Source organism: Schistocerca piceifrons, chromosome 5, assembly GCF_021461385.2.
Source record: "Schistocerca piceifrons isolate TAMUIC-IGC-003096 chromosome 5, iqSchPice1.1, whole genome shotgun sequence".
Lineage (NCBI taxonomy): Eukaryota > Metazoa > Arthropoda > Insecta > Orthoptera > Acrididae > Schistocerca > Schistocerca piceifrons.
In genome coordinates this window covers 257,578,058-257,590,669 of record NC_060142.1, presented here as the reverse complement: position 1 = coordinate 257,590,669, position 12,612 = coordinate 257,578,058, and positions in this window count along the sequence as shown.

Below are 12,612 nucleotides of genomic sequence, written 5' to 3'. Positions count from 1 at the left end.
ACACAAGTAGGGGCAGCTGTACCGTTACGCAGAATTTCAGCAACGGTACGTCGCACACCGGACCGCACGGGAACAAAGCAAGCGGACAGTGCAAGCTAGTCGACGCGACGCGACACACGTCTCTCAGTTCTCCCGCCACGGGCCACGTTCCTCGAGTCAACGTGACTCCACCGTAAATGCGTACGTGCGGTCGTAAGCGCAGTCGCCGTTAAATTGTCTTTCGTTCCTTCGCGGGCGTTACGGCGCCTCCGGTTGTGCCAGGAGCAGAACATTCTGTGACGCGGCCTTTTGTCTCGCTCGGTCCACGCGGTCGCGCCACGGCTCATCACTGGAGTGTGTACCCTCCGGGATCGGTGATCGAGCCGTGCCGCCAGTGCAACGCACCTGTATGGACGGACATTAGCAACAAATGTTATTTGTCATTTATTGTAACGGTACGAAGAATAAATGTGTCCTGTCCCGAAACTGCTTAGTCGTTTTTGTCACCAAGCCTCTCCCTTGAGCATAGTGCGTGGGCACGGCGATAAAGCCGGTTCACTGCACGTGAGTGACTGTAAGCGGGGAAATCACACGTTCCTGCTTCAAACCTACCATTGCTGTTTTTTCTTCTATATCCTTTGTACAATGTCATTTCACTTGTGAATATCTACTGTAGAACATTTATTTTGTACTGGGATCTGTTGCCGATTTTTAGTGATCGTGTAATAGCAGTACTATGGATTTTCATTTTTTCAGTTCATTAGTGTACATAGTTGTTGTCTTTCACACAGTGGCTGCGTCGTGACATGCATGCAGGACATTTCTTGGTCTTCTGTGAATAGCGTCAGAAACAGCATCACCATCTACAACAACAAATAGAAGGCTGTTGTACAGAAGAAATGCTGAGCCTCCATCTCATCTCAACGATTTTTTATGTGTGAGCCTGAAGAAAAAGAAGGGACAACAGTAGGTAGTGTCAAGTGTCTCCTCTCTCCTGTCTCAAGATAGACTCCAATGGATTCTCAGTCAGGTAACAGCACTAATAGAATGAAAAAGCAAGAGGAAGGCATGTCTTTCTTTCATAAAAATATAAGGGGCCTCTTAAACGAAACAGATCAACCCCTTATTAACATTAGTGAAATGGACAGTATAAATAATGCTCAGATTTTGTGCTTAACTGAGCACCATGTTACAGATAAATGTGCCTTGCCATCTATAGTAAGTTATAGTTTTGTAACATACTACTGTAGGGAAAGTAAAGATAAAGGCAGAGTAGCAATTTATGTTATGGACAGTGTAGCAGTGTAGCATACAAAGCTATAGATATTAAGAAATATTGTGTGGAACAACAATACAAGTTGACATAATGCCACTAAGAATGTTATTTAACCTGAGCTCTTTATATGTGTGTGTTCTGTATCAGTTTTCTGTAGTGTTTTAATGATTCTAAGAAAATATGTATTTTCTTTTTCTGTATTGCTGCCCAAAGAATTTACTGTATAAATTTTTATATAATTATGTACTCAAATTTCTGTATATGCTATAAGATTATCAAATTGTATTTGTAAAAAACTGACTCGTTCCACGTACTTGTGTATCCAACACAGTTGGACCTATGGAACATAAATCAAATCAAATCAAATCATCAGGATAATATTTAGACAAAGGCCATTTATTGGCGAAAGCATGTTAAAAAGGGGTCACATAGCTAGTCCTAGGGAGGTGAGGGTGAGCCAGAAGGTAAAGTACGACGAAGGTTGGTGTCCGCGAAAACTAAGTCTACAGTGCCGCAGCATCGGGAGAAGTGGAAGATGTTCACTGCTACAGGAGAGCAAGAAAACAAGAGAGCGGGCCCGGCGACGGGTGGCCGGGTATATTCGACGCACCATGCTGCTTCCTCTGCGCTGATTGGCCGGGATCAAGAAAACTGTGTGGTTGTCATGGAACTTTCCGGAGTGCATAGCGTACCCTCGTCAGCACACGAGGGAGACGCGTGGTCAAAGTGCCCTTCCTCAGTGCTGACTATCTGTTGCTAGACCGTGGGACGAAAGAATTTACAGGTAGCTGACACTGCCGGCCATGGCTTGGCTGTAATGGAAAAATGAAGTTACCTCTGGGAGCTAATAAAATAAATTAAAATTTTCCTACCGACTGGCTCATGCTTTACACTCCTCCCCCTTCCATGGGAGCAGAGAACGTATGTGAATTCACTCAATGTAATTATTATGTGAACAATTATAATTTGCAAAACATAGTAGATGTTATTTGACTGTTAATGGTTCCCACAGAAGACAGCAGAGGCCTTAACCTATGGGAGGGTGTAGAGACTCTAAAGACCTCCTAGGGGTCACAAAAGGACTTATTTACTTCAACAATATTATATGTTTTCAAAAAAAGAACAAGTATTAAAAAACATCAAAACATAATTACAACTGTAACAAAACGCAAAGAATATAGTATGAATAGTGCAAAGTAAATAAACATTACAAAGCATCACTAGTGTGACTCTGAAACGAGTGTCTTTGAGTGTGAATGAACGGAACTAATAACTTGATACAGGTGTTCTTAAGTATATTCAAAGTTATGCAGAGTTCACCACTGACGTCACAACTCAGAAATTTAAAAATAATAGTTTGAATGTAGCATTTATGCAAAAAATGTTTTTGTTTTTCCATTTTAAATGAGATTCAGAGATACGTATCACCACTGGTGAGTCACTGCGGGGGCGAGTGGCACAAGGTGGCATTGCGTTGTGTTGTCCTCAGGGAGCGACCAGCGAGAATGGGGTGTGGTCATGGCCAAACACATTCACTGGAACTCAGCACAGGGGGGTATGAGGGGAAGTTCACATGTTTCAAACACGTTTAAACAGGGAGTCAACACTAAATAAGCATTTCACTACGCTACACTAGTTTTTAGACAATAGTTGATCGCAATTGTACTCTTAAAACTAAGGGAGGGTACATGTCTGGAATCTGGTAGCTGGGGTTACTGTGGCACTGGTTATAACGCTGGTATGTAGTTCAATGGCCGTTTGCCTTTCATTTAAGGGTGCTAACAGGCGACCATAAGAAATTTGTCCTTTTTCATGTATTAAAAGGTCATCAATTGACGCTAAGAGGTGGTCATTTGATACATTAGACAGAAACGGCAAGTTAGCTGACAGAGGAACCACGAATGAACTTTTGGGTACAAAAAATGTAGGTAAATGGGTGTGAACATTAAGTGAGTAAGCCATGGTGATGTGAAACGTTATAAGTAGTGTTCCAACAGGAACCGTTTGCTAAAGATCTGCGTGGAGGCTACGTCACAGTGGCAGCTGGCTGGAAGGCCGATTCTCGCGCTACGTCAGAAAGGCACGTGGCAGATAACTTCAGGGCTACGTTACGTCAGAGCAGCACATAGTAGCTGAGAAGCGGAGCCGAAGTGGCTGCCACTGTCAAATGCGGCGTACGCACGTGCGCTGCACAGGAAGCAAGCGTCAGGTTTAAGAGCGAGAGGGAGATGAAGCTTACCGACACTATGTACTGCATTGTCTGTATTTTACACTCCATATGTTCTTGGGCTCCTGCGCCTGATGAGCATATTTATGTGCTTCAAAGTGAGAAGTGACAAATATTGATGTCACAAAGGGGATATAATGTTACTGAATGAGAAAGATCTATGAGCACAGCCCAATGCTGCACAAAAAGTTCTGGATTTGATTAGAGATTTATGGGATTCAGAATGAACAGTGATGAATATAAATGCCACAAAAAGGGGGTATAGCATTACTGAATAAATGGGAATAGATGTGCGCAATCAATACGGTTTGTTCAATGACGATGAGCAAAACAATAATTATGGTGTTACATCAGAGCGGCGGATGACGTAAGTGGGATTATGTGTGACATCACGCTAGATGCGTTCATACAGGGGCTTCTGTTTAAAATTACATATATATAGAAAAGAGGTACACAAATATCATACTAAATGACTACATATGCTATATCAATAAGTAAACAAAGTCAAAGCCTTTTTGAGCTGACCACCCAAGTGTAATAACGTTCACATTGTGAGAGGAAGTTTCTCATGCATCAATATATTTGCTGATCACCATAATGTGAGAATGACAAAGAAAAGTGACGCCAGTTTGGTGCAGATGGGGTGTAGATTGGGTCGTTTGATGTCAATGCTGCTAATAACGAGAGGAGGAAAACAAAACTCGACCAGAATCTAGAGATTTCCATAGTGGAAACAGAAAACGCAAGAAATTGAATTGGAAACAACTAAGTTGAGCGTAATTTCTGAAGGACTTTTCCTTTATGAAGGTATAGTGCACGGCGTATCGTTGACACGACGGTATAGCCTACTTAACTGTGTATATGACAATACTGCAATTCCAAGATAGCTGCTACATACTTCTTCTTAAAACTTGACATCTCTCACAAGACAAAAACTTTACGGTGCGACCAAATTCACTGTTCTTATGACTCCGTAGGTCTGGCCTCATCGGGCCCAGCCAGTTACTTAAAACTTCATCTATCCTTGGATATAAAACTTCCTGGCAGATTAAAACTGTGTGCCCGACCGAGACTCGAACTCGGGACCTTTGCCTTTCGCGGGCAAGTGCTCTACTAACTGAGCTACCGAAGCACGACTCACGCCCGGTACTCACAGCTTTACTTCCTACCTTCCAAGACGAGGTACTGGCAGAAGTAAAGCTGTGAGTACCGGGCGTGAGTCGTGCTTTGGTAGCTCAGTTGGTAGAGCACTTGCCCGCGAAAGGCAAAGGTCCCGAGTTCGAGTCTCGGTCGGGCACACAGTTTTAATCTGCCAGGAAGTTTCATATAAGCGCACACTCCGCTGCAGAGTGAAAATCTCATTCTGTATCCTTGGATATATTGCAGTGTCCTGAGACACGTCATACAGTTAAGTGCTGCTACTTCAGCAGTTGGAAAATACAACGGAAAAACAGGGTCAAAGGAGGAACAAGTTTTGAATGGAGATTTCCACTCACTGGCGGTTTAGCTGCGGGCTAGATGTGGCTCGCATCTATTAGTACTTGATCAGCTGTCGTCAGAGGGCACGAAACACCGTTCTTGTGAACTCCTCTCTGGCTTCCGGCGGCTATCTGATTTGGTGAAGACTGCCAGTCTCGCTAGCGGGATGAAAGCAGAGCTCACCATCTGCAGCATCGTCGACAGGACTGACTGCGGACCTTTGGTACAGAGCCGAGTGGAGGGTCTGAATCAGAGGCTGAGACGGTTCTGCGACCGTGTGGGCTGCAGATTCCTCGACTTGCGCCATAGGGTGGTGGGGTTTCGGGTTCCGCTGGATAGGTCAGGAGTCCACTACACGCAACAAGCGGCTACACGGGTAGCAGGGGTTGTGTGGCGTGGGCTGGGCGGTTTTTTAGGTTAGATGGCCTTGGGCAAGTACAGAAAGGGCAACAGCCTCAATGGGTGCGGGGCAAAGTCAGGACATGCGGGGAACAAGCAGCAATCGGTATTGTAATTGTCAACTGTCGAAGCTGCGTTGGTAAAGTACCAGAACTTCAAGCGCTGATAGAAAGCACCGAAGCTGAAATCGTTATAGGTACAGAAAGCTGGCTTAAGCCAGAGATAAATTCTGCCGAAATTTTTACAAAGGTACAGACGGTGTTTAGAAAGGATAGATTGCATGCAACCGGTGGCGGAATGTTCGTCGCTGTTAGTAGTAGTTTATCCTGTAGTGAAGTAGAAGTGGATAGTTCCTGTGGAGGTTACACTCAACAACCGAACTAGGTTAATAATTGGCTCCTGACTCAGCAGCATTAGTGGCAGAACAACTGAGAGAAAATTTGGAATACATTTCACATACATTTTCTCAGCATGTTATAGTCTTAGGTGGAGATTTCAATTTACCAGATATAGACTGGGACACTCAGATGTTTAGGACGGGTGGTAGGGACAGAGCATCGAGTGACATTATACTGAGTGCACTATCCGAAAATTACCTGAGCAATTAAACAGAGAACCGACTCGTGGAGATATCATCTTGGACCTACTGACAACAAACAGACCTGAACTTTTCGACTCTGTATGTACAGAACAGGGAATCAGTGATCATAATGCCGTTGCAGCATCCCTGAATATGGAAGTTTGTAGGAATATAAAAAAAGGGAGGAAGGTTTATCTGTTTAGCAAGAGTAATAGAAGGCAGATTTCAGACTACCTAACAGATCAAAACGAAAATTTCTGTTCCGACACTGACAATGTTGAGTGTTTATGGAAAAAGTTCAAGGCAATCGTAAAATGCGTTTTAGACAGGTACGTGCCGAGTAAAACTATGAGGGATGGGAAAAACCCACCGTGGTACAACAACAAAGTTAGGAAACTACTGCGAAAGCAAAGAAAGCTTCACTCTAAGTGTAAACGCAGCCAAAACCTCTCAAACAAAAAGAAGCTAAACGATGTCAAAGTTAGCGTCAGGAGGGCTATGCGTGAAGCGTTCAGTGAATTCGAAAGTAAAATTCTATGTACCGACTTGACAGAAAATCCTAGGAAGTTCTGGTCTTACGTTAAATCAGTAAGTGGCTCGAAACAGCATATCCAGACACTCCGGGATGATGATGGCATTGAAACAGAGGATGACACGCATAAAGCTGAAATACTAAACACCTTTTTCCAAAGCTGTTTCACAGAGGAAGACCGCACTGCAGTTCCTTCTCTAAATCCTCGCACAAACGAAAAAATGGCTGACATCTAAATAAGTGTCCAAGGAATAGAAAAGCAACTGGAATCACTCAATAGAGGAAAGTCCACTGGACCTGACGGGATACCAATTCGATTCTACACAGAGTACGCGAAAGAACTTGCCCCCCTTCTAACAGCCGTGTACCGCAAGTCTCTAGAGGAACGGAGGGTTCCAAATGATTGGAAAAGAGCACAGATAGTCCCAGTCTTCAAGAAGGGTCGTCGAGCAGATGCGCAAAACTACAGACCTATATCTCTGACATCGATCTGTTGTAGAATTTTAGAACATGTTTTTTGCTCGAGTATCATGTCGTTTTTGGAAACCCAGAATCTACTATGTAGGAATCAACATGGATTCCGGAAACAGCGATCGTGTGAGACCCAACTCGCTTTATTTGTTCATGAGACCCAGAAAATATTAGATACAGGCTCCCAGGTAGATGCTATTTTTCTTGACTTCCGGAAGGCGTTCGATACAGTTCCGCACTGTCGCCTGATAAACAAAGTAAGAGCCTACGGAATATCAGACCAGCTGTGTGGCTGGATTGAAGAGTTTTTAGCAAACAGAACACAGCATGTTGTTATCAATGGAGAGACGTCTACAGACGTTAAAGTAACCTCTGGCGTGCCACAGGGGAGTGTTATGGGACCATTGCTTTTCACAATATATATAAATGACCTAGTAGATAGTGTCGGAAGTCCCATGCGGCTTTTCGCGGATGATGCTGTAGTATACAGAGAAGTTGCAGCATTAGAAAATTGTAGCGAAATGCAGGAAGTTCTGCAGCGGATAGGCACTTGGTGCAGGGAGTGGCAACTGACCCTTAACATAGACAAATGTAATGTATTGCGAATACATAGAAAGAAGGATCCTTTATTGTATGATAGCGGAAAAAACACTGGTAGCAGTTACTTCTGTAAAATATCTGGGAGTATGCGTGCGGAACGATTTGAAGTGGAATGATCATATAAAATTAATTGTTGGTAAGGCGGGTACCAGGTTGAGATTCATTGGGAGAGTGCTTAGAAAATGTAGTCCATCAACAAAGGAGGTGGCTTACAAAACACTCGTTCGACCTACACTTGAGTATTGCTCATCAGTGTGGGATCCGTACCAGATCGGTCTGACGGAGGAGATAGAGAAGATCCAAAGAAGAGCGCGGCGTTTCGACACAGGGTTATTTGGTAACCGTGATAGCGTTACGGAGATGTTTAATAAACTCAAGTGGCAGACTCTGCAAGAGAGGCGCTCTGCATCGCGGTGTAGCTTGCTGTCCAGGTTTCGAGAGGGTGCGTTTCTGGATGAGGTATCGAATATATTGCTTCCCCCTACTTATACCTCCCGAGGAGATCACGAATGTAAAATTAGAGAGATTAGAGCGCGCACGGAGGCTTTCAGACAGTCGTTCTTCCCCCGAACCATACACGACAGGAACAGGAAAGGGAGGTAATGACAGTGGCACGTAAAGTGCCCTCCGCCACACACCGTTTGGTGGCTTGCGGAGTATAAATGTAGATGTAGATGTAGAACATCAAAGATTAAAGTGTAACTGTGTTAGTCCACTTGAACTGAATAGTTTTGTGTTGGAATACGCCCGGATAATAGACTCCAAAAGGCGTTGTTCTGTTGAAAGTTGACAGATGAAAGTCGGTAGGATGGTCTAGGCTGTGAAACCGAAATGTGAAGGAACGACTTTAGACAGCTAAGGGTCCGCGCGGGTGTCAGCCGCGTCACGTAAGATACGTGCTCTTGCGAGTGTTGTTCTCTTGTTCATCAAACAGACTAGGTATATGGCCAAAGCTTGCTCGATCTGTGGGTGTAATTCACTCTGTTTACATTACCTATCGCGGGGGTAGGCGTGTGGTATGTTCCTCCAGATAAACATTCAAATACAAATGAAATAATGCCTGGTTCATCTTAAATTACCCCTCCAAAATAATTTCTTACCTAAGACATCATTAATAAACACTTAAATAATTGGCGATACTCGGGAAATTATTCTAGCATACTTGAAATCCCACAAAAATAATTATCATCATCATTCTAGTAACACAGTGACGCATGGAAACATTAGGTTCAGGTACCCATATACTAGATTACTGGTGGTGGCAAAACACTAGCAAAATTCTCTAAATAATTGGTAATAAATCATAATAATAAAATAATAAATGGACCTAAATAACTGGTCACAAGTAATTAGACATAAGTAATTGGTAACTCGTCTTAGTGATGCAAGCAGTGGCAAAACCGCGACAGAAACAAAAGTACAAAATATCATTTCCTTTACACAAAGTTCCCTTATTCTCCAGTTACATTTCGTTGCAAAATAAGTGTATGTATTCTCTGTTATTCCCTTATGCTCTTGTTTATATTTCCATACCACCTGATGATCTTTGGTACTTCTGGCTACAAGAAAACTGTCGTTAAAGTCATGGACACGTTATGTGTAATGCTGTGGAATAATGTAATGCCACGTTAATACTTCCTTTAACACGATTCTGATGAAAAGTGGTTTTATGTCTTCTTCAATAAACAGACCAATAATTATTAAACATGTGATATGCTGTTTCCTGTGTTGATTTGTATTTGCAAATACAATCGTTCAAGGGTATGATTGTTGTTTCGTTTGTTAATTCTCTCACCTACCTGCTTCCATATAATCATTAATGGTGGCTCGACGAAGCTAATTGCATCTCGAAGATGTCGATATGACTTACCCTTCGGCGCTTTTGTTTTTAATAAAATTAGAGTCCAATTGTCACGTGTAAAGTGTACAGGAAGGAAAGTAAGTTCCTTAGTATTGAAAATGTGCGTAAAGTTATTCAAAGGGTTCGTTATATAATGGTTAAGAATTCTGTGTTGAGATTCAGTGCAGCTTGGGGTGCTAAGGTGTGACACACATCGCGATCGTGAGATTGTAAATTGATGACAGTACAGCTGACAATATGGCTGCGTTCACGCTGTGTCCGTCCTCTCGCTACGCGTGGAGTTTAGTTCCTCAGTACGGTCACAAAATTTCGTTCCGGAGTTAGCTTGTGTTCTTCACGACAGTTATTCATGGAGGATGTTTTCCAGGAACTCAGATAACCCAATTGTTAAAGTTCACGAAACTATCATGATGCATTTATTCACTTAAATACTCTGTTTTTCGAAAATGTACGCAATTTATGAATTTTTATACTTATGTATGAATCGTGAGGTCAACTTGGCTCTCTTAGAAATCACTTACTTGAAACTAGTGGCTAATAACATCTGAAATGGACAGTGATGTTAGATCGTTATTCGGAACTAACGTTGACTGGGTCGTTACTTGACTTTACCATTTGTACATTGGCATTTCAAACTCGATCGTTTGGCTGACGTGTTTCCCACACAGTGGTCACTTACAGAATAAATATCACGGCAAGGGCCAGCTTTCTTGACGCCATATAGACCTGTTTATTAACCGCAAGAGTTAACGTCTCATACCTTTTTGGCGGTATAGACAGTGTTTATAAGGAAAAAATTTCTTTTCACTCTAGGTTTTATTCTTTACTGAAAATTCAGATAAATGTCGCATATAGATTCCCATTATTGGCTAAAATTAGCAAAATCTGTTAAGCAACAGTAGGCTGGTGGATTTATTTTTACCACTATCTTCTTGGATTTACTGGTTATGCTGCAATGTATGAACGTACGAAGGCATAGCGTGGCTGAGGCATGCGGCCTGCAGGGCGACGGGCGGTGGTGAAGAGGGTCGAGGGGAAAGGTGCAGATGCCGCCTGCGCCAATGGCTGAGGTGGGGGTCGGGGAAGGGGAACTGTAATGGCTGCTTCGACTATAGATACTGGTAGACTGGTCATGACGTATATTTCGTGGCACCAACATCTCTACTGCTATACCACGTGACTATTGGCAAAACAATGGTGGTATCCTGTTGTGCTTATGGTTGTACCGAGCGTTTTGTGAAGGGAAGTATTATTAGTTTAATTTAGCGGTATTTCTTGAATACTGATAAGCTATTGTGTGTATCATATCCTTACCCAGAACGCCACAGTTACGTAAATTGGCGGTTTGAAGTGTGATGTGTGTTTCCAGGCGCACATTGCAATCGTATATATTTCTTGAAATGGTAAGCTACAAAGCTCCTTTTTCTCTTTGGTATAGGTTTCCAAAGGAGGAAGGGCGCAGGCAGATGTGGATACAGGCAGTGAAACGAAAAGATTTCAAGCCTACTGCGCACACACGCATCTGTTCGAAGCACTTTGAAGAAGATATATATATATATATATATATATATATGTTTGTGTGTGTGTGTGTGTGTGTGTGTGTGTGTGAGAGAGAGAGAGAGAGAGAGAGATATATATATATTTATTACCAATAACCCTTCCCACTCCAAAAGCAATGGCAATGTGCATTGCTACTATATAAGAAGAAAGGATGATTTTTACTATCCTGGATTAAATCTGGCTTTGGTACAAAAACGGGTGAATTATGCTGGTATTATTTTAAAGAACAATTTGCAAAAACAAGTTAGGGGTTTGATTTCTCATCAGGGTTTAGTTTCATTTTGTACTTCCCAGTTACAAAACATACGAATATCAGAAACAGATACTGAATACCATTTGCAAAAAGGTAGTTGTATGGCCTATGTTAGTTTCCAGATAATAACCTGTAATGTATGGGATAAATAATATGCTGCTACAAAAATCTTTGGTCATTTACCAAAAAGCATTAAAAGCCTGACAGATAGCCAACCAGCATTTAAAATCAAACTAAAAGAATCTATGAATGACAGCTCCTACTCAGTAGACAATTTTTTAGGTATAAATAAGTGATTGGAAGAATTGTCATGTAATGATAGGTCTACCTTTCATTAAACTGACAGATCATTGCGAAGTATCGTATTCATGATCTGTGGAACAAGTATTCATGTAAGTAGGTACTGATTTTGTAGATATCTTATTTGATACATCTACGAAACAAACTGTTTAAACCAAAAAAGAGCTTTCAAATGAAACTGCTTTACGTTTTGTGGGTGAACGACACAATTGAGTTCGTTACATTCGATGTGAACACGTGTGTTTACGTTACAGGTTTCGTTGTTTATGCCGATTTATGAAGTCTATAACACTTTCTACAACCAAGGCACTAAAACACACACACGCAATATTTACATTTTATGCAGTGCATAACGCGTATTGTTAGTAGAGAATGCATCTCATAATTGGTAACACTGAAATATTCGCGGCGAATATATTGCCGAACATCGAAAGTGTTTCAGCAGTTCACAAAGTTTATTGTGAAGTAATGGCTGTAAAACTAAATTTGAACAGTGGTTACGCAATAATTTATCACTTCTAGCTGTGTTTACATAAGCTACATTTTAATGTGGTGAAGTTAGCAGGAAATCCCCTGAGAAATACTGGAATTGAAACCAAGAATCAGAATGCTGCCTTGAACTCGCGGCGACGTTCTGCCAACAGTCACGTGATTCTATGTTGCAGCCACGCCAGATGTATAGCCGCTGCACTGCTTGCCCCATGGAGGTAAGAATGAGGGGCAATGGCGCTACGTATCCCAGCCGTACTACGTTTTGAAGCCAAAGTTTTTGTTTAAAATAAAATCTCGTAAAGGCGAAATTCCGCGTTTCTTCTGATTAAAAATAGTTTTTAATGTAATATTACGAATAGCTAGTCTTCAATGTAAACGATACAATTTTGTTAATTCAGTAATCAACGTGTATCACAAACTAGGGTTCTTCCTTTACTTATTCTTACGATCATCTGATTGGACGAAGCAATGCCAAATTTACGAAAACTGACGACGTCTTTTCCGATTTTCGTGACATACAAACCAAAACTTTTCAGTTGTTTGAGTTCAGAATGATGTATTGTAGCAGCTATTTACTAATGTGTAACAGACTGATTGCGGTTC